Source organism: Equus caballus, chromosome 4, assembly GCF_041296265.1.
Source record: "Equus caballus isolate H_3958 breed thoroughbred chromosome 4, TB-T2T, whole genome shotgun sequence".
NCBI classification, from domain to species: Eukaryota; Metazoa; Chordata; class Mammalia; order Perissodactyla; family Equidae; genus Equus; species Equus caballus.
Genome location: NC_091687.1, coordinates 6,127,033 through 6,149,760, shown reverse-complemented (window position 1 = coordinate 6,149,760; position 22,728 = coordinate 6,127,033). Strand labels below are relative to the sequence as shown.

Genomic DNA, 22,728 nt, shown 5'->3' with positions numbered 1-22,728 from the left:
TTTATACACTTCAATTTAATACTCATTTAGCATCTATTTGTCTCCATTTAAAGCCAAAGAAAGGAAAAGTCGGGGGTATAATACGTTAATTACAAGTGCAGGGGCCAGCCCAGTGATGCAGTGGTTAAGTTCGCACATTCTGATTCGGCAGCCTGGGGTTCACAGGTTTGGATCCCGGGTGTGGACATGGCACTGCTCATTAAGCCATGCTGTGGTAGGCATCCCACGTATAAAGTTGAGGAAGATGGGCATGGGTGTTAGTTCAGGGCCAGTCTTCCTCAGCAAAAAGAGGAGGATTGGCAGCAGATGTTAGCTCAGGGCTAATCTTCCTCTAAAAAAAAAAAGTGCAGAATTTGGAGTCAGATTGTTCAAATTTCAATTCAGCTACTTATTAGTAGGAACCAGGGCACACCACTTAACTTGACTGGCCCTCGGTCATCTCAAACATGGGAAGAGAGCTACTCCATAAAGTTCTCATGAGAGATCATCTGAAAGACATACCTAAACTCACTGCAACTGCATTCAGAGGTGGACAACCAGGACCAAGAGCCCAGAAATGGAAAGAGAGATCCCGAGAAGGGAACACTAGCTGTCTTCCAGTGTTTGGGGAAAAGGCAGGAATCACTTTTTTCTGTGCTGCTCTAAAAGGCATAATTGAGACCACTAGATACAAGCCTGTGTGGTGGAAACACCTTTCAATTCACCATCAGGAAGAGCTCTTTCAGCTCAGGCCCCTTGTGAAAGTAGCAAGTGCCCCATGGCCTGGAGGATTCCAGTGCAGGCTGTGTCACCACCTGCCGGAGATGACATTCCAGGGAGTCTTGGCCTGGGAGCCTGGTTAGGTTGGTGGATCTGAAACCTGCTGATCACGAGAAGCACAAGGAGAGCTTTAAAAATGCAGGTGTTGGGGCCCCTGGGTTGGTGGACACGGGCAGGTGCTGGGAGGGTGGCGCCTGGAGAGGGCACGGAAGCTCCATACCCCTTCCCACAGGCCTCGCCTGATGCATCGCTTCCATCTGGATGTTCCTAGAGCCTTTTATAATAAACTGATGACCTAGCAAATTAAGAAAACCCAAACAAACAAAATGCAGGTTTCATGTCCACACACAGTCCTAGTGAATCAGAACAGGTGCGGGGACAAGAATAGGCACTGGAGAAAAGTGTGCCACGAGATTCTGATGAAAAGTCAGGCTTGGAAACCCATGGGTTGTGCTCTGTCTGTTTCCTTGAGTTTAAGAATCCATGACGTGATATACGCTGAGTTGAATTTTGAAGAGTGAAGCTACAGTAAACAAGGGCCAGAGTGTCTTCGTAGGAAATGGGGAAAGGGAAAGAGCATAAAAGGTGGGTTACCGCGTCCCTGTGACACCCAAGGCACGGCCAGGATACAAGGACTCCTCGTCCAGTAGATGACGTGGATCCGTGGGAAATGTAGGTACGTGTCAACTCTCTGCCAACCGGCAGTATAAATTCCCTTTGAAACTCGTAGTCACAAACAAGCCCTCCCCAGTAGACACATATGGCATCCTCTGTTCTGAGAGGTGAGCTAGTTCTTAGACAAAGCTGGAGACAGAGGGAGACATCAAGAGGTTGTGGTCAATGAAGGGAACAGAGGAGGGGGCAGCCTTTGTCACCTTTTAACTAGAATGAGATGTCATTTCGGGTAGCAAGACATTTAAGAAATGCCGCTAATTGCTTGTTGCCATCACTGATTTGAAGAAGGTGGACAAGCAGGAAATGGACTTTTAAAATGAGCCATCTCCAAAAATTAAGGCGGAGTACCGAGACCTAGTGGGGAGCAGGTTAGAGCATTAAACACTAGTCAAGTGTTAACTGCAATGACAAGCACTTCCCTAGTCATCTTAACTGGGTAAGCACCTCCTAGTTATAATATTGAGATACTGGCTTCTTCTCGGAGCAGCATTTCCCAACTTTGTACGGAGGACGACGCAAAGAACTCGCGAATGCAAATGTGCGCCAAATATCGCGTGTCGCTGGATGGATTTGTCCCCTGGATATTTTTACTACTATTTTTGAAATTGATGTAGATGCTACTGTAATTAATAAAGTACATACACAGTTATTTAAGAGGCTTACTGAACTCATGGCAGCTTTTCATCACCAAGAATGGTCCCAGTCAATGGGGACCAAATCACAAACACTACCATCTGGGGATGCACAGACCTCCTGCTTGAAAGAGTGAAAACCGAGCTCCGTAGCTTACGAAGGCCTATTTGTGTTCACGTTTCTCCCATGCACTCTACAAATAGCTTTTCCTGGGCTCGTCTCGAGCTGGCTCTTCTGGAGCCAACAGGAAATGGGACGGGAGCACAGAGAGAGGCTGGAGGAAAGAGCAATGATTTTGCTGCCTTCCTTTGGAGATGTGGGGGTGGTCTGCTTCCCCCCACGTGGAAATCTTCATACGTTTTCCCAGCAAAGAGAACTCTCTGAGGCTGCCAACATAACTGAAATAAAGTGTAATTTAGTTTAAAAAAAAATCTCTGCTGTTAGAACACCGAAGAATTATTGGGAAGAGGGATTGTCTGAATTATTCACTGCTTCAAAAAGTAATCATTGATTTTCTACAACGTGCAAGGTTTGTAAACTGCCCTCCAGCAGTTTACAAGATAGCGAGGATGCTACCAGGAGAGGAACAGAAAAGGAATGTTATGCACGGGAAAAAGCTCGACACTGTAATTCATTAGTTTATATTAAATTAGATTATAGCTACACAATTTATAAACCTTTTTCAAATGATGAAATTCAGTGCTGGCAACTTGTTGAAAATGACGCACCCACACCATGTGGTGGCAGTGTGAATTGACACAATCCTTAACCAAAGAGATCTGAGGGTGTGTTCAAGAGCCTTAAAATATTCAGACCCCTTGATCCAGTAAATTTACGGGAATTTTATTTTAAGTAAATAAGCCAAAGGAAGTTAAAAGTTATATGCAGAAATATTTTCATTGAGTACAATTTCTAATATTGTAAATTTGGAAGCAATCAAAAGGATTAACAACAGAGGAATATTACAGTAAACTACAGTAGGGCTACTCAATGAAATACGATGAAGCCATTAAAAGGTCAATAACAAAGAATTACAGAAACACGACAAATGCAGAAGATAAAGTACTGAGTGAAAGCAAGCAGAATATAAAATTGTATCTAAGCCCTAATTATAGTTGAATAAAAATATATTACCTGCGTTACCTACAAATAAGGACTGAACAAAAATACAAAAAAATCCAAATGATTTTATGTATCATCAGGAATTTGTGCATGAATTTTATGTTTTTATCTTAGAGTATATTTATATCGTTATAAAAGGAAGTGCAAAAAGGATTTCTACCAGGCTCACAACCTCCTGCGCTTCCAGATTATGGATTTGAGGGGCTATTAAAATTAATTTCCAATCTAAATATGTCCCTCCTCTCGGGGAGAGGGAGAAAATTGAGCTTACAGTACAAGACTCTGCAGTGCTGGGGTTTCACACAGACAAGTCCCTGGGTCTCCCTTCCAGTCTGGAAGGGGATGCAAAGAGATGCATGATGACTAAACTGTCTGACACTGTTGTAACAGGGTAACTGGCGTGTTTCATTTAAACCTCACAAAGCCCCTATGAAGCGTTCTTTCCGTAGGGGAAAACAGACTCCTACTTTCCATAGGCAAAAACAAAGGCTCAGCGGGGCTGGCCCCGTGGCCGAGTGGTTAAGTTCGCACACTCCGCTGCAGGCGGCCCAGTGTTTCGTTGCTTCGAATCCTGGGCGCGGACATGGCACTGCTCATCGGACCACGCTGAGGCAGCGTCCCACATGCCACAACTAGAAGAACCCACAACGAAGAATACACAACTATGTACCAGGGGGCTTTGGGGAGAAAAAGGAAAAAAATAGAATCTTTAAAAAAAAACAAAAAAAACACAAAGGCTCAGAGAGGTTATGTGGTTTGCCCATGGTCACACAGCTAGATGGTAGTGGAGCCAATTTTCAAACTGACTGCAAAGCCTCCTCGTTCTCCTCAACACTCCCCTTCCAAGCCGATTTGGGAGAAGATGAAGGCACATTGTCTGTGATGAAGTTCAAGTCAGTTTGCACAGAGGTCCTCAGCCAGTTTGGCCCTGGAGATTTTAGGCCAGTTCTCAATCCTGGTTGTGCGTTAGAATCATCAAGGGGCGAATTTTAAAATTTTGGGGGCCTAGCCCTCACCTCCAGAGATTTCGATTTAATTGGTCTTAGGTGCAGCTGGACCAGGGTATGGGGTAAAAAACTCCCAGGTGACTCTTCAGGCAAGGGGGGCCGGGACCCACTGGGTTAGGCCCTCTGCACGTCCTGCCCTCCTCCTGTAAACCCTTCCCCCAGCCCCACAAGTTGAATTAGAACAGCACTCCATTCACTCTTTTTATTTTTTATTGCGGTAAAATACACGTAACACAGAATTGACCCTTTTAAAGCGTAAATACAGCGGTACTAAGTCCATTCACAATGTTGTGCATTGTGTCCATCATCACTGTCTAGTTCCAGAACTTTTCATCATCCAAATAGAAACCCAAGAAGAAGTCACTCCCCATTCCCTCCCACGCCTAACTCCCGGCAACCACCAGTTTGCCTTCTGTCTCTATGAATTTGCTTACTCTGAACACTTCATACAAATGAGATTAAGCAATACGTGGCCTCATGTGATGGCTTCTTTCAGTTAGCATAATGTTTTCAAGGTTCATCTACGTTGAAGTACGTCATTTCTTTTTATGGGTGAACAATATTCCATTGGATGGATATACCACATTTTATTTGACATTCATCTGTCGATGGACATTTGGGTTGTTTCCATCTTTTGACTTCCATTCACTCTTCTTCCCAAATCTGAAGTTCCCTAGGGCACACCTTTCCAGACACAAGAACTGGAGAGGAAAAGCTTTATAAGTTAACCATGGGGCTCTGGAGTAGACCGGTGCTTCTCCAAGTGTGATCTCCCACCAGCAGCGTCAGCATCACCAAGGAACTTGCTAGAAATGCAAATTCTCCACCTCTGCCTCAGACGTACTGAATCCAAATCTCGGGGGTTAGGGAGTTATAAAACTCTGAGTTGTAACCATTCCTCCAGGTGCTCAGACGCAGGCTGAAGTTTGAGACGCACTGGTGTATGTGACACTGGCGTGGGGTTCGAACGCTAGGTGTTTTGCTGCCTTCTCTCAGTCAAGGCTGCCCACACTGCGGACGAAGCACCTTTGGAGCAGCGCGGTCCAGCGCTGGGTAGCCTCCCTGTCTGTCCGGACCCGAGATGCTAGAGTCACTGAGTTCAGCTGGTGCACAAGACACCTTCAAGTCTCACAGCTCCCGGTAATCAACAAACACACGTTGTAAGAAATAGACGTAATTAGAGAGCTGCGTTCTAGCAGTTTACGTTCTTGAGTGTCTCGTACACAGGGACCAGAAATCAACACGATCCCTTCAAAATGTTACCAGGAACCAACTGGCAGGGTCTCCACAGCTGGCTTTCTGCTTCTCCTTCTCATCTGGGCAGGATCCCTGCTCGTCCCACCAGCCTGGACTCCTGCTGACCGCTCAGTCCTTTGGCTCACGCGTCATGCCACCTCCATGCCTCTGCTCAGGCTGCTCCTCCTCCCTCTGGCGCCCGCTTACTCACTCTCCATTCATCCAACCCCGTTCACCCCTCATCGCTCAATCCAGCCTTCACCTCTCCTCCAGGAAGCCTGGTGGGGCCACCCCAGCCAACAGCCGTCTCCTCTTCTCCTGCTTTATTTTCAAGACCGCTATTCCTTACGCAACTACAGCGTGGCCATCTCCTGCTTCCGGTCATTTGTAAAAGCAGACTTTATTTTTAGAGCAGTTTTAAGTTCAAAGCAAAATCGGGCAGAGAGTATAGTGATTTCCCAATATACTTCCTGCCCTCCTCACACACACAGCCTCCCCCATTCTCAACACCTCCACCAGGGTGGCGCATTTATGACAATCAGTGAACCCACATCGACACGTCAGTCACCCAGAGTCCACAGTTTACGTCACGGCTCACTCTTGGTGTTGTCCATTCAATGGGTTTGAACAACGTATAAGGACACGTACCCACCATTATGGGATCATATAGATTCGTTTCACTGCCTTAAAAACCCTCTGTGCTCCACCTGTTTTTCCCCCTCTCCCCCAGCTCCTGGCAACCATACATCGTTTTACTGTCTCTGTAGTTCTGCCTTTTCCAGAACGTCATGTAGCTGGAACCACACAGTACGAAACCATTTCAGACTGGCTTCTTTCACTCAGTAAGAGGCATTGTCTTTTCATGGCTTGACAGCTCATTTCCGGTCATTTTTATTATGTGGTATTTTGTCTTGCCTCACAAAAATTTAATTCCCAACTATTCTGTAAACGCTGATACAGATGATGTGGGGGGTGTGTGGAGGAGGTGAGGGTATGTGGGGGAGGTGGGGGGGGAGGGGATGTCTATTTAAAACCAGGGGTGTGGCCACTTTCACGTATCAGGATGTAAATTATCGCACAGAGAAGAACCCCACCACGTGAGCCACGATGGAACTTGGAGGGTGAGAAAGGCAAGCTCCGGGCTCGGCTGGGAAGCCCAGGGGAAGACGAAGACTGAGCCACACTCTGCTCCTCCGTAAGGAAGCAACTGAGTCTGGGGATTGGAGGAGGTAGTAAGTGGGGGGAAGAGCAGACTCAGGAGGATAACGGGGAGCCAGGGCTTGAGGGAGCATGGTGCGCGATCCCGATAAGGGACACGACATGTGGCTTTCTGCTATGGCCTCTGCTGTGCTGTGCTCCAATTCCTCCACGTTAGACCCAACTGTGAGCACAAGCGGGCTGCCTCCCCAGCCCCAGACACAAAGGAGAGGGAACTGGGGCCCTGCACAGCAGGCGGTGACAAAGGCAGCGAAAGAGCAGACCCCACCAGGACCTGACAGGCCCGGACAGGGGTGGCGGGCAGAGCTGGACACCACAAGTCCTCAGAGACCATCTCGGGAAACCCCAAGGAGGGCCTGGCTCTCACAGAAGGGGAGGTGGGGCTCTGCCATCCATCGGGGTCCGCAGAAGAGCAGGAGCCCAGAAGGCTGCACCGCTCGAGTCCTGCTCGTGTCACAATGACAACCACGCAACGTCCCCCATGCAGAAACAGCACAATGCTGCATCTGGCCTTTCTGGAACCTTCTACTGTGATGGGGGTCACAGGGTGGGGAGTCCTTGAGAGTGTTTCCTGCCAGACAATTTAGAGGGTCCAATACATTAGGCAAAAATCACAATAAAAGGAATGCACGCTGAGTATCCTATGAGTGCCATATACTCATTTTTTTTTGTGAAATAGCCAAAACAGGAGTGCGACTGCCTTGACAGTTTTTCAGACTCAAATTACTGCAGCCATGCTGCGTGGAGCACTTCAGGTCCTCCGTCACCCATGTGTCTGCGTGTGACAGTGGACCGAAGATGCCCTTCTAAGGCAGGACTTGGCCCTGCTCCCTGCTTGCCCTCCCCTTTCTGAGCCGAGGCCACGAGCAAAACACTGCCCCTGGGGAACTCGGCAGGGGCTGGACATTTTCTCGAACTCACTGCAGCCCGGGATTCCTCAAAGGCTCAGCTGGCAAGGACCGTCACAAGGATGCTGAGTCCAATCGGTTTTCCAAAGCGACAGAGGGTCGTGGTACTGGCGCCAAGCCGCCTGCCTGAGCAGGACGTCTGGCTCGGGCTCACGAACTCAATGACCCCGGGCAGCTTTCTCACCCTGTTTTCCGGTCCTCCATTTACTCATCTGCAAAATGGGGAGGACCACCTTCCCAGCCTCACATGGTTGCTGTAAGACTTAATGAGGTGGCACAGGCAAGGGCTCAGCCTCTCGCTGGCTCCTCACAGTGCCCAGGAAGCATGACCTATTGTCACCCCTGGTGGAGTCACAGCAGCCGAGCAGACTACGCGTGGACTCCATTACACCGGCTTTTGGTGGAACGTTTCTATTAGACTACGCTGTGGCTTGCTGCCACTAGCCTCTCTTAGGGACAGCAGGTGGCCCCGGTCACTGGGTTTACCCTAAAGTGGTTTAGGACACCGTTTGCAACACTGCAGCGTCCTCCTTAGAAGGACCCTACAGAGCTCTTTCTTCCCGCCCAGCCTGGCATCCTGCCTCTCCCAAGCACTGTTTTCCTCTTAGAATCTCCGGGAATGATTCAGTAATCAGGTTCCGCTTCACACCAGCCTGAGAGGGCGCGTAGGGCCGGCCCATAGGTGTTTTCATGCGGGCCTCACATCCGGCTTCGGTTTATGGCTCCTCCCCTTGGTTTGGCGCATGCTGCGTCGCTCTCCACCTTGCAGTAATAACAGTAAACCGCCAAGCACCTGCTGCGGGCCAGCCCTGCACTAGGAACCTGAGGGGAACTGTCGTCCATGTTCGCCCAGGCCCACCAGGAAGACATCGTTTCCAGTTTAGAGGTAAGGAAGCCAGGGAGCAGTAAGATGATGGGACCGTCCAGGTTCCCCGGGAAGGGGAGTGAGGGAGCTGGGATTCCAGCCGCTGTCACACACGCCTAACGGATGCCCTCTCCCAGAGTGAAGGCATTTCTGTACACGGTCATGAATCCTTAGGGAACAGGGCATGGAGTAAACAAATAAGTCACATTCTAAATGATGTCTCCCCTTGCTCGTTCCCTCATTTAACTGGTGGGGCTATGATTGTGGTGTCTGATGCTTCAAAGTCCCCTGCGGGTCCCAGGACATCCTGACGAACAGCCCTGGGTGAAATGAAGGAGAGGTCGGGAAGCAGCGACCGCACAGGTGGGCTCTGCTCCTGGCACCAGAGCCGCGCTCCGTCCCTCAGGGCAGTGCCCCGGGCTCTGCTCCAGGCCCAGAAGCAACACCAGGACTGACGGGGCTTGCGCTCTGTGCCGCGTCCCTCACTGATCCAGATGAGTTACACCATCGCAGGGGTCCTCAGGTCACTCCCCGTGTGAAGTGTGAGACTGGAACACGTCCCTGCAGGAGGTCACGTGACGTAGCAGAGAAGACCCCAGCTCCAGAGTCTCTTGTCCCCATTTGAATCCAGGCCTACTTCCTCGCACTGTGCCTCAGTTTCCTTATCTGTAAAATGCGTGTGATAACCTAGGGAGGTAGGGGAGGATACTAGTTAAGAACACAGAGCCCAACAATCTTAGTTTGAATCCGGGCCCTAACTCTAGCAGAATGACCCTGAGCAAGTTGTTGAAGCTTTCTGAGCTCAGTTCTTCATCTGTACCTGGAGGATGCCGGTAGTCACTACTTCAGAGGAGGAGTAGGGGATAACGTAAATTAATATATACACAAAATAAACTGCGCTCGGCACACAGTAAGCACCACATTAACTGTTAGCTACTACTATTGCTGTACATGCGAAGTGCTTAGGGTGGCCTGCGATCGATGTCAGCTATTATCCCTGCCTGATTATTAAGACAGAACGGCAAGCAGCATTCTGGGAAACTCTGGTCTCCTCCAGTCTGTGTGAGGGGACAAACTCATGAGCAGCTCTTTGCATGGGAAACTGAGTAGGAATGCTCTCAGCTCTCCCCACGCCCCCCCCCAACACCCGACTCCCACCCCGTGCCAAAGCAAGGAGGGGAGTCTCGAAGGAGGGAAGAAGGTGAGGACAAAGCATCTTTGATGCAACCGGAGCAAGCTTCCTCAGCTCCTCGAGAGAGAGAGCCTCATCCTTCGAATTTCCAAACTAAATGAACCCACGAGCTCAACTCTGAAGCAGTACATAGACAAAATAGCCCCGAGGCCTAATGACTGAGGCTGTGTTTCTTATGTAAATTCACATGAACAAATAGGACACTTCCTATTTCTTCCTTCTCCAAGTACGGGAGTCGACACCTGGTTAAGCAGGGGTGAGGCTGCGCCCCTGGGGGCAGGGGGCATCCAGCCTCCCCTCCACCTGCTCCTTGCCGCTCCTTTCCTCCTCTCCGCCCTCTGGAATCACTGTCTCTTGTTGTCGTACCTCTGGGCACAGACAGCTACCCTGGCAAATGAGAGACGAGGTCAGAAACAGACACAAGAAGCAGAAAACCAACAGAAACAGAAGCTGGAGTAGAGCACTAAAAGGACTCTAAGGCTGCAGGTAAGAAACAAGCATGAAAGAGAGAAAAACACAAGTAGGAGAACAGGATTCGAGCATTGGGAAGTAGGACTGTGTTTGTCAGTAACCTTTATACAAAGCTCGCTGTGCGCCACGCAGACATACATCATCTCAGGTGATCTTTGGAGAGAGGTAGATACGGTGATCCTAATCAGTCTATAGATGGGGAACCTGAAGCTTACAGAGCCTTGGAGATTTGTCTGCTTACTACTGCGTCTGGTCTAAATCAGGAAAGATTGGGGAAGACTGAGAAAAGATCCATAAGGATAAAGAAAGGATCTAAAATTCAAGGCTTTCAACAAGAGGTTAAAAGTCCCAGAATTGTTTAGCATGGTGAAAAGAGGCCTGGGGAGGGGAGCGTAGAGGGGAGGAACGTTGGTGCTGACATCCGTTGCCCCTTCCCTTTTCCTAACGGGTCCTTGATGTCCTGGGGATGTGGCTGGGGGAACCAGCCCAGCCCCACCCTGGCTGCAGGAGACGGCTCTCCTGTGCTCAAGCCGGTCAGCACTGACCAACCCCCCACACGCCCCCCAGAGCAAATGATGCTGGGAGGAGTACAAGACCCAGTCGGGGCCAATGAGACATCATTTGAGCATCCTAGTGAGCGGATGCTTAATAATACTCTTAAGAAAGTAACACTGTGCACAGTATTTCATTTCCAAGGAAAGCAGTACAAGCAGAAGTGTATTGAAACTGCTTCTGGCCTTTCCTTACAGGGCAATCATTAAACACATGAATAAAGCCTGAACGATTCTTTAAAATCGCTTAACATTTACTGAGTCCCTGCTACGGGCCAGGTATTTGGCGTGAATTATCGTTTATCCTCGCAGTTCAGTACCACATAGGAGAAATCATTATTCCAGTCTCACAAATGAAGAAATCGAGTCTCAGAGGTTTAAACAAGGTGCTCACGGTCACATAACTAACAAACACAAGGTAGGCCTGGCCTCTGGGCACACGGAGTGCCCACACCCGTGATTTTTACACTGCAGGGCCCTGGCCACAGATGTCTGCTAGTCCTGATGTTCTGCAACTGTTTTTCAATCTTTGTCTTTGGGAAACTCACAGCCTGGGCAATTCTGAAGAACCTTTCTATCGCTCTCACCAAGAAGAGGGACTGCAGCTGGGGACCAAGCCTATTGTCCTGGTCGGAGGTCCAACTATCCCCTCTCTTTCCTGCCCATCTTGCCCTCCCTCACTCTCTGGCTTTCTTGGGGAAATGGTAAATTGGGCACCCTAACTGTTTCTTCCTATTGGGGACGGGCAGTGTTGAGAGCACACATCCTAGATGTTGGCTCTGGCTCCTGGTCGGTCTTAACAATTACGCTGTCTCACTAGTGTTCATACTACTCCTTAGCTAAATGTTTGAATTTCCCTTTCATTGAAGACTTCGAGCTGGGCCTTAGGCTCCAAAATGCCCTTGGCCCCCATTGATTAGAGCTAATATGGTGCATCCAAATGGAACATATCTGACATCCGGTTCACACTGGGTTTGGGGGCCCTGCTTTTTGCCTACAAATGGATGCACCGAAGAGTTTGTTTAACATTGATTGAAGTTTAAGCATGTCGTGTTCCTTGTCTGATACTGTGTCATTCAGTATAAGCAGATGCTGACTCCACATGTGAAGTCATGTGAGGTGTCCTACCAGTGACTCTGAACTATTTGGAAATGATCCCCTCCTGATAAATATTTTTAAATATTTCAAAGTTAAAAAAAAAAGCCAGATAAATAAAATAAAATTTCTTTCTCTTGGCCAAATAACCATATTTCTTACTTAGGTAAGTCCTCACTACTCCATAATCTTCAAATGAGGTGATGCCAGTAAAAGTGATAGGCAAAGGAACATACGAATGTCAGTCATTAATATTTCTTAGAACACTGATGACATTTTCTTTTCCCAAACAAGTCAGAGTCTCAAGCTTTTCTATACATAAGCCACCAGAGTACGATTTATCGTGGGATTCTCCCCACAGAAAACGATGTCCAAGAGAGTTTCCCAAATACACCAGTTATCCGGAGAGTTCACCACTGCCACGATCCATGTAAGAGCTTCACCAGTAGCCAATAAAAGAAGCGATGGGGATCTTTCTGCTTCCAGGAAATAGATATTTCCTAATAGGCAACTTAAAACGGAGAAATTGTCTTAAATATATTCTATATGCCCACGCAACATCCAGCAGAACGCCATTAAAATAGCGTATGTTCAACAGAATAAGACAAACCACAGACTCGGAGAAAATATTTGCAAAAGACGTATCTGATAAAGGACTGTGATCCAAAATATACAAAGAACTCTTGAAACTCAACAATAAGAAATCAAACAACCCAATTAAAAAGGGGCAAAGGATATGAACAGACATCTCACCAAAGAAGATAGATATACAGATGGCAAACAAGCAAACATCATATATCCTTCGGGAATTACAAATTAAAACAACAGTGAGATACCACGACACACCTACTAGAATGGTCCAGATCTAGAATCCTGAAACCTCAAATGCTGGCTAGGACGTGGAGCAACAGGAACTCTCATTCACTGCTGGTGGGAATGCAAAATGCTACAGCCACTTGGACAGTTTGGAAGTTTCTTTAAAAACTAAATATACTCTTACCACATGATCCAGCAATTGCACTTCTTGGTATTTACCCACATGAGGTGAGAGCTTATGTCCATGCAAAAACCTGCACACGGAGATTTATGGCAGCTTTACGCATAACTGCCAACACTTGGAAGCAACCAAGATGTCCTTCAGTAGGTGAATGGGTAAACACACTGTTACACATCCAGACAAGGGAATATTATTCAGTGCTAAAAAGAAATGCGCTATCAAGCCAAGAAAAGACAAGAAGGAAGCTTAAATGCATATTACTGAGTGAAAGAAGTCAATCTGAAATGCCTATGTACTGGATGATTCCAACGACATGACATCCTGGGAAAGGCAAAACTACAGAGAGAGAAAAAGAGAGAGTAGAAAGATCAGTGGTTGGCAGGGGTTGGGGGGAGGGAGAGATGATTAGGTGGAGCACAGAGGATTTTTAGGGCAGTGGACTATTCTGGATGATACTATAGTTGTAGATAGATGTCATTATATGTTTGTCCAAACCCATAGAATGCACAACACCAAGAGTGAGCCCTAATGTAAACTGCAGACTCTGGGTGACAAGGACGCGTCAATGGAGGTTCATTGATAATAACAAATGTACCACTCTGGTGGGGCGTGCGGATAGTGGGGGAGCCTGTGCACGTGTGGAGCAAGGGGTAAATGCGAACTCTGTACTCAATTTTGCTGTTGACCCAAAACTGCGCTAAAAAATAAAGCCTATTTAAAAAATTGTATATGTTCAATAAACTCAAGTTAATTAACATAATTTCATTAACTACTTAATCGTAGGTGCTATGGTAAATTAAGCTGTACTCGCGACCATCCCTAAGCCTGTACACATTTGGTTAAAACAGGTATTATTCAAAGACCTTAAAAGCAACTATAGGCGACTCAGCTCTTACATTCTGCCAATGGAAAACATCAGGATCTGTTTCACACCCTCAGGTCAAATAATCAACCGACGACCGAGTCAGTTTTATCAGAAAATACCTAAGGCTCAAGCCAAGCCAACTCCAACTAGAGACACCACGGATGCCTCGGTTATCCCGGGGGTGGTCGCAGATGCTCCTTCTGACGAGCAGACAGTGGTGCATTTCCACTGGACACAGTCATGGAAATAGACCAAAGAAGTTTCTGTAACCCTGGAAACAAAGCCGGACGTATCATTTCAGTCTGCAGGGCAGATTCTAAACAGCCCAAATGCTGTTAAACACCATCCTTAATGCCGCACACGTAGTCTTCACCATACACACACCATTCGTGGGAGGAGCGGCCGGGAAGTTCTTATGAAAAGATCGGTACCTCTAGTTTGAAATTAAAGCAATAAGTGTGGGAGAACGTTTTATGCAGATTCCTTCTCTTCTAAAGCTTAGAGAGGTATTTTGTTGCTAGCCAGAAAGGCTCTTTACAACCGCTGTCAGCTGAAGGACTAAAAGAAAACAACCCCACAGGGGAAATAATTTTACTGTCTCAAGAGTTCTGAGCAAGTCCACGAGCATCAACGTGAATGTGTGCTCCAACAGCTTACACATCAGGGCACGCGCTGACGTTGGGAGGCTCAGATTCGCATAGATAAGAAGCGTAGAGTCCAGCCCCTTACTGGAAGCTCTGTCAACACCCAAACTTACAAGTTGGGGTTCTTTGCAAAGACCTTGCTTGAGAGGCATTTCATCCAACCTGCCGCCCAATGCAGGAACCTCTGCTAAAACATTGGATGAACTATCTTGCCGCCTCTGCTGAAAGAGACAGAGAGCATTTGCTGTTCCCCAAACCTCCCCCATTGCACTGTTAGGACATTTTTGCTTATTCTCAGCAAAACCTGCTCCATCTAACTCCCGAACGCTGGGCTATGCCCTCCCTCTAGTACCGGAGAATAAGAATGATTCCTCTGCCTGGCTGGAGCCCTTGCCAGCTGTGATTATAATTAGCCATTGCACAGAGCGACCCTTCCAATAACTATGGAAGGCAGATTCCACTAGTTAGGCTTGCAAGGAATAGAGACTTTCTCAGATTCCTTATGTCCGTGATTGCCAACCTTCTGTGGAATACCAGATTCGGGGCTACACACTTGAAGGGTTGAAATGGCCTCCTCAGTTATCCTGGGATTCACCTGGTCCCCTTTTGCATCGCTGACTTTATTTCCATGATACAATCAGAAGGCCAAGTTCTCGCGTGTGCTCATTTCCTTCGCACCAGCTTGCCATCAGTTTCCACCTTTGACCCCTGACCTCTGACCTGCCGCAGGCTGGGCTCTGGCCGTGCACCACATCACGTGGTGCTCGGTTTAGCAATCTCGCTCTCTGGAATTGCATAACAACAGAGAGGCTAAAAAAGAAATGTTTCACACGTTGCCAAAATTTGGCAGCACGCTGGGGAAGCGTTTGAGGCGGCGCAGTGAACCCCACGCATCGGCTGAGAAGCGCTGTCTTACGTAACGGGGTTGACTTGGGGGCCACCCTGGGAACAGAGGAGTCCAGCATCTCCACCTCAGCGCCAGCCTCCTGGAGACCAGGGCCCGGTCCAGGAGCTGGAGGGTTGCTCAGGACACAACATGGCTCTAACAAACAACTGGGTCATAACAGGAGATCAGATTGCCTTCTGTTGAGCTCTTCATCTGCACCGGGCACTGGGCCAAGCGTCGTACAAGTGTTAGCTATCTTTCTTCTAAACCTGTTCAAATTGGGGAACAAAATACTCTTAGATTAAAATGTTCAAAACAAATGTACAGTATGACGAATGATCACAAAGCAAACACTTGCATGACTACCTCCTTGGGCAAGAACTACAATACCTTCAAGTGCTCCCGGAACTCCTGCCCTGGGGGTCCCCGCCCGGTCCCGGGACCCTCCCGTCCCCTCCCCGAGAAGCAACCACTATTCTGACTTTCATGATAATCTCTTCCTTACTTTTCTTTATAGTTTGCTCAACAGTATGTGCCACATAATATGAACTCCATTATATAGTTTATACCTTAGCGTTGCCTATTTTTTAATTTTAAAGTGACATCATACGCTCTGTATTATTTCCTTTGCTCAATATTATGTTTATTTATGTTGATTAATTCATGTTGTTCCTGATAGCATAGTTCATTCATTTTCAGTGCTGTATAGTACTCCATTGTGTGACTATATCACAGTCTCTTCATCATTCCATGATTGATGGATATTTGTGTTGGTTCTAGCATGAGGCCACGGACAGAGTCATAGACATACTTGTGTATATATTCCAGAGTACATGAGAAGTTCCTCTTAGATAAGTATATCCAGGAATAGAACTGCCAGGTGGTGAGATGTACGTGTTTTCAGTTTTACTAGATAATGCCAAACTGCTTCGAAAAATGGTTACACTAATCTGCATTCCCACCAGCAGCACGCAGATTTTCTGTTGCTCTGCATCCTCACCAACACTTGTATTATCGGATTTTTACAATGTTGCCAATCTGATGTGTGCGTGTGGTATTTAATTGTAGTTTCAATGCCTGTTTTTTTGAACTTTCCATACATTGACCCATACTTCACACAGTCATCTCTCTCGCTACTTTTGCTCGACATTGAGTTTATAGCATCCATCCGTGTTGTTGCATGTGGAATCGCGCTGTATTTCCTTTATCACTAACGAGGTTGGTCATATTTTCATATATTTTTTGGCCATGTTAATATCCTCCTTTGGAAAGGGCTTGTTCTAGTCTTTGCTTGTTTTTCTTTGGGCTGGCTGTCTTTTCCTTGTTGATTTGTAGGAGTTTTTTTTCAACTTTTAATTCTGCCTACTGGTTCTCTAGTGGTTTTCTGAGTTGCAAATATCCCCCCCTATTCTCATGTGTATCTCTTCAACCCTCACAACAAGCCCAAGAAATAAATATGATGGTGTCTACTTTATAGTTGAGAAAACAGAACACAGCCTCAGAGACGCTGAGTGACTTGTTCGAGGTCACCCAGCTCATCGGCATCAGAGCTGGGAAATCACCCCCGGGATCTGCTCCCCTTGAAAGCCTGGCTCTCGCCACGTGGCCACACGCAGAGTCAGGGGCCTAGCTCTGTGGGTCTTCAGCCACTCCTCCCGACCCAGCATTTCTCTTCCCTCCTCCTTCCTTCCTTTCGACTTCCTCTTCCTGCCTGTGGTACGACCTTTCTGATGTCCCCCGGTTCCAAACATTGCCACTCACTTGGGTTTGCCTTCCGATTCCCTGAAGGAGGCTCACAGCCCCGTCTGGCACTGACCCCTCACGGACAGACAGACCGTACCAGGGCTGCAGCGCAGGTGCTCTCCCAGTCCACTCGGCTGTGGCCCGGGCGGCAGGGCCACATGGTCAGCTGGTCTCAGAGGGCGCTGCGGGCACAGAGGCTGCTCTCCAAAGCAGTTACTGCCTCTGAATCTTCACTTCTCAGGCGGATCATCAACTGCTGCTTTGACGTCTCGTCATCCTAATGACAACTCCCATCCAGTCTGTCCCACAGACCCGGAAGCCTTCCAGGTTACCACCCTCTTCCACACGCCCCACCCAAGCCCATTCAGGCATCAGTTCCTATCAATTCTCTGGCCTCAGTAACTCTTCAATCCACCCACTTCTCTCCACGTCCAGCCTCCACCTCAGTCCAGGGTCCACCCTCGTCTAGGCTGCCATCATCTCTCACCCGGACTCCCAAAACAGCTACATCATGTTCTCTTCCCTTCCACTTCCCCTCTTCCTAATCTGTCCTCCACACAACAGCCAGAGGGATCTGTTCAAAATGCTGATCTAATCTTGTCAGATTGTTCAAAACTTTCCATTGGCTTCCTTTTCTCTTGGGATGAAGACCAAACCCCTTGAGAGGAGCCCCAGGGCCCTGCAAGGTTTGACCCTGCCTCCTCTTCACTTGCGTCCTTGCCCTCTGCTCTTTGCCCCCCCCCCCCATAAGTTTTTCAGTCCTGTTGATCTGCCAGGCTCCCTCTCTCCTCAGGGCCTTTGCACGTGCTGTGTGAACTGCCTGGCATGCCTTGGTCTCCCTTCACCACACCCTGGCCTGGCTAATTTCAGACCTCAGCAGTTCCGGCCTCTCTACCTTACATAGGTGCCCTGCACATCCCTGCGTGACTGTTATCTCAGTGTAGGCCGGAAATGGTGCATGTAAACAACAAGATGTTATTGCCTTCTGCCTATCAGAGGGGCAAAGGTTAACATTACTGACAATATCCTGTGTTGTCGAGGCTGCAAGAAAACACGCACTGTGATTTGCACTCTCATGCAGGCCCGACCCGAATGGTCAGAAACAGGGTGGCATCTGTCATGTGACTTTTTCACGCCCTTTGACCCAACAGTTCCTCTTCTATGAATTGACCCTTTAGAAATAAACTCTTCCACCCGTTATGCAAAAACAAATACACAGAATAATTCTCTTTGCAACCTTGTTTATAACAGTGAAAAAGTGGAAACAGTACACGTCCCTATCAACAAGACACTAGATAAATAGTGGTACGTTCATAAAAGGGAGCCCAAATCAGCTACTTAAAAGAATGAGGTAGATTTCTTTATATTCATACGGAAGGGTGTCAAGATATCTTTAGCTAAAAAAGGCAAATTAAAAAGAGTATGGTTCCATTTTCATGCTTTTCAAATCTATTACATGGGTATTTTTAAAAGTTGAAGGAAAATGCACCATCCTGTGGACAGTGGCGATCCCAGGGAGGGAGGATGAATTTAAGGGAGATTTTTCTTTTCTGTGTTATGTATTTTTGTAACGTTTATTTTTATTACTTAATTACTACAAAATAATTTATAATCTGAAAAAAATCTAATACAAGATAATTATTACATAATTAGGTCTACGGTGTCTCTTCCCCCAGAATGTAAGCTCTCTGAGGTCGGCAAAGGCTTCTACTCCATTCGATCTTGTGTCCTCACGGCCTAGTCAGTGCCAGGCACACAGGAGGAGCTCATTAAACATTCATTAATTGAATGAACAAACTGTTTCTATGACCCCATAAAATGTGGGACCCACTCAGAACTGAGGAGACAGACCCGTGGCTCCCTCCTCCCCCGAGTTGTGTCCTCTAGACTTTAAAAAGTTACATGACTGCCTCACTTTTCATAGCAGTCCCAAAGATCATTGGCTGATGTTAAGCTTTAGGGCCTTCGCACAAGTACAGCACTCAAGCCAGGTTCCCCTCCTGGCTTAGGCAAATAATTTTTTTTTTTTTTTTTTTGGTGAGGAAGATTCGCCCTGAGCTCACATCTGTGCCAATCTTCCTCTACTTTGTATGTGGGATGCCACCACAGCATGGCTGATGAGTGGAGTACGTCTGCACCTGGGATCTGAACCCCCAAACCTGGGCCACTGAAGTGGAATGCACTGAACTTTAACCACTCAGCTATAGGGTGGCCCCCTTGCAAATAAATTTTTTGAGTCCCAACTGAGGGGTTCACACTTTGTCCCTGTCAAATGTCATCCTTGGGGTTTTGTTCACATGTGCCAAGGTATTTTAAAACCCAATCACTGACATCTAACCAAGCACAAGTCCTACCAACTTTATGTTACCCACACACTTGATAAATATGACTTATACGTTACTTCTGATTTAGTTATAACGAAAGAAAATTGCACAGGACGGGGCCTCCAACAGAACCCTCGAGCCCTCTGTAAGAGAAGGCTCTCCACGTGGACTTGGCAGAACTGGTCTCTCTGTGCCCAATTAAGCTTAAGCACACTAAGCTCATTCGCACCTCAGGGCCTTTGCACTCACAGCTCCCTCTACTTGGAAAGCTTTCTCCAGATGGTTCAGGACTCAGCTCTAAGGCTGTGTCATCAGAAAGGGCTTCCTATTACCCAATCTAAAATAATCGCCTCCCCAACTCCACATTATCTGTTTTGTTTTCTTTAAATCACTTATCAATAAGGAAAGTTACCTCGGTTATATTTTTTACTTACCTCTTTGTTACCTGCTCCCTCCTCCCACCCGGTGTCAGTGGGGACACCATCAGCCTTATTCAGGCTCTGTCTCCTGTGCCTGGAGCATCGTAGTTACTCAAGAACTATTTGCCGAGTGATGAAGAGAGATGGTCAGGTGTCTGTGACTCCATTTACCTGAACTGTCTTCTAGATCCATGTCTCTATTTTATCCACAAGGATGCTGTATCAGTTTCCTGGGGCTGCTGTAACAAATTTCCACAAGTTTGAGGCTTAAAATAACAAAAGTTTATTCTCTCACAATTCTGGAAGCCGGAAGTCCAACCTCAGTTTCACTGGGCTGAAATCCAGGTGCCAACAGGCCACATTCCCCCCAGAAGCCCAAGGGAGGATCTGTTCCTTGCCTCTTCCAGCTTCTGGCGGCTGCTGGTGTTCCCTGGCTCGTGGCTGCGTCGCTCAGTCTTCGAGGCCGGCATCTTCAAACCTTCCTCCACTCCATCTTTACGTTGCCTTCTCCCCTGGGCGTGTCATTGCAAAGTCTCCCTCTGCCCCGCCCTTGAAGGATACATGGGATGGCATTTAGGGCCCAGCTGGATAATCCAGGATAATCTCTCCAACTCAAGATGCTTAACTTAATGACCTCCGCCAAGACTTGACCATTTATGCACCGCTGTCGGCAGCACACTCCCAGCTTTCAGGGATTAGAGCCCGATATCTGCGGAGGCCACATTCAGTCCCCTGCAGACGTCATTAGCGACTCTGCAAAATGCCTTTGCAAAATCGAGACAGATCAAGTGTCCAGGATTTCTCTTTCCCACTTCTACGTAGCACCTGCCATGGAGGAGAGCTCAGTAAATGCTTCTGGAATGAATAAATGCATCGAAGATGTTGCTCTGCTCTACCGCTCCCCACCCCAGTCTTCAAAAGGGGGCAAGAATGGGCCTGTGACTACAACAGGATAACTGGTTTCCCAGTTCCCAGACGCTTGAGAAGCCAGAATGGGTTTGGAAAATGCAGACTCTCTTCACAAGGGAGCTCCATCCGACATGCTGCCGATACCCGCCAGAAGGACGTCTGATCATGGAACAGGCAACAGGACTCAACTTATTTACGAAGGAGCTTTGCCCACGAGGAGGGTTAGGGCTTTGCTCATATTTTATTTCTCTCCCTCCCAGCACTCAGCAGGGTTGTGTTGTAGCCAAATTAGTTCTTTGGCTTTTGTGATACCGAATACGAGGATGGGGAATGGGGGAGACCCAACAGCCCTGATTACGCAGAAGGGAAAGGAGTTTATCTTCCCCAGATTGAGGGGACCCCTGATGCAGTTCACATGAAGTACAGCATCGGGGAAGGGCCCACTCAGGTCCATCACAGGGCCATTCCATAGTAAACCCGATCTTCCAATCCCTGAGCTGGCCCCTGGTGGCATCATGACCCTGACCCTCTGCCGACAGGAGCAGGTTATTCTACAGTTAGTGCATGTGATGCTCTTTTTTTTTAAGATTTTTATTTTTTTCCTTTTTCTCCCCAAAGCCCCCCGGTACGTAGTTGTATATTCTTCGTTGTGGGTCCTTCTAGTTGTGGCATGTGGGACGCTGCCTCAGCGTGGTTTGATGAGCAGTGCCATGTCCGCGCCCAGGATTCGAACCAACGAAACACTGGGCCACCTGCAGCGGAGTGCGCGAACTTAACCACTCGGCCACGGGGCCAGCCCCGCATGTGATGCTCTTTAATACTCCTTGGAAAACCAGAGAGTAAAGACCTACTGACATGGGACCCCGGTTCCCACCACCAGGCGCCCACCATGATGGGGTTCTCTTGAGGAGTTGTCAGTTGGTGAGGTTTAGTACGCTGAGATTGCTCCTGGGCTGGCCTCTGGAGTCCCTACTGCTAAGCAGGGGAAACGCTCTGACAGCTGAGAAGGGACGTAGGATGCCCCATCTCAGCATCATGGTGGTGTGGTCCTATCTCAGCATCACGGTGGTGTGGTCCTATCTCAGCATCATGGTGGTGGTGATTCTATCTCAGCATCACGGTGGTGGTGGTCCTATCTCAGCATCACGGTGGTGGTGGTCCTATCTCAGCATCACGGTGGTATGGTCCTCTCTCAGCATCACGGTGGTGGTGATTCTATCTCAGCATCACGGTGGTGGTGGTCCTATCTCAGCATCACGGTGGTGTGGTCCTCTCTCAGCATCACGGTGGCAGTGGTCCTATCTCAGCATCACGGTGGTGTGGTGCTATCTCAGCATCACGGTGGTGGTGGTCCTCTCTCAGCATCACAGTGGTGTGGTCCTCTCTCAGCATCACGGTGGTGGTGATTCTATCTCAGCATCACGGTGGTGGTGGTCCTATCTCAGCATCACGGTGGTGTGGTCCTCTCTCAGCATCACGGTGGCAGTGGTCCTATCTCAGCATCACGGTGGTGTGGTGCTATCTCAGCATCACGGTGGTGGTGGTCCTCTCTCAGCATCACGGTGGTGGTGGTCCTATCTCAGCATCACAGTGGTGTGGTGCTATCTCAGCATCACGGTGGTGGTGGTCCTATCTCAGCATCACGGTGGTGTGGTGCTATCTCAGCATCACGGTGGTGGTGGTCCTATCTCAGCATCACTGTGGTATGGTCCTATCTCAGCATCACGGTGGTGGTGGTCCTATCTCAGCATCACAGTGGTGTGGTCCTCTCTCAGCATCACGGTGGTGGTGGTCCTATCTCAGCATCACAGTGGTGTGGTGCTATCTCAGCATCACGGTGGTGGTGATCATTGATCTTACACTCAACCCTCACTGGTGGTCAAGACCTCCCTCCCTCACCTCACAGTAAGAAGGGCCTCAGATAGAAGCGGGGGAAGTTGAGGACAACCACGTGGACGTCCATGATGTCTGTAAGTGGGGGAGGATCCTCTTCTCTCCCCACTCCTGGAATAAACACTGAGAGGGCCAAATAGGCACGTGAGAGGGCCAAGGAGGAAGCAGGATGCTCAGGTCTAACTGGAAAGATGAAGAAGGTGTCCTCGAGGCTCACTTTGGCTCAACCTGGCAGACTAGGGTAGAGGCCCAGATACAAGCTCACCCACCACGGTCCCAGCTGGAACTCGGCCTGCATTTGCCTGGAGCGCTGTCC

General features: G+C 48.2%; 1 protein-coding gene and 1 long non-coding RNA gene across 3 annotated transcripts in view; both read right to left on the bottom strand.

Annotated features, from left to right (window-relative positions):
- The window catches only part of CDHR3 (cadherin related family member 3), a 135,780-nt gene that overhangs the window by 99,781 nt on the left and 13,271 nt on the right, over positions 1-22,728 (bottom strand). The window lies entirely within an intron of this gene.
- On the bottom strand, positions 14,172-21,253 carry LOC138923871 (uncharacterized). Its single transcript, XR_011438091.1, has 2 exons — positions 19,626-21,253; positions 14,172-15,393 (listed from the first exon to the last, which is right to left on the bottom strand). It is a non-coding gene; the product is annotated as an uncharacterized lncRNA (long non-coding RNA).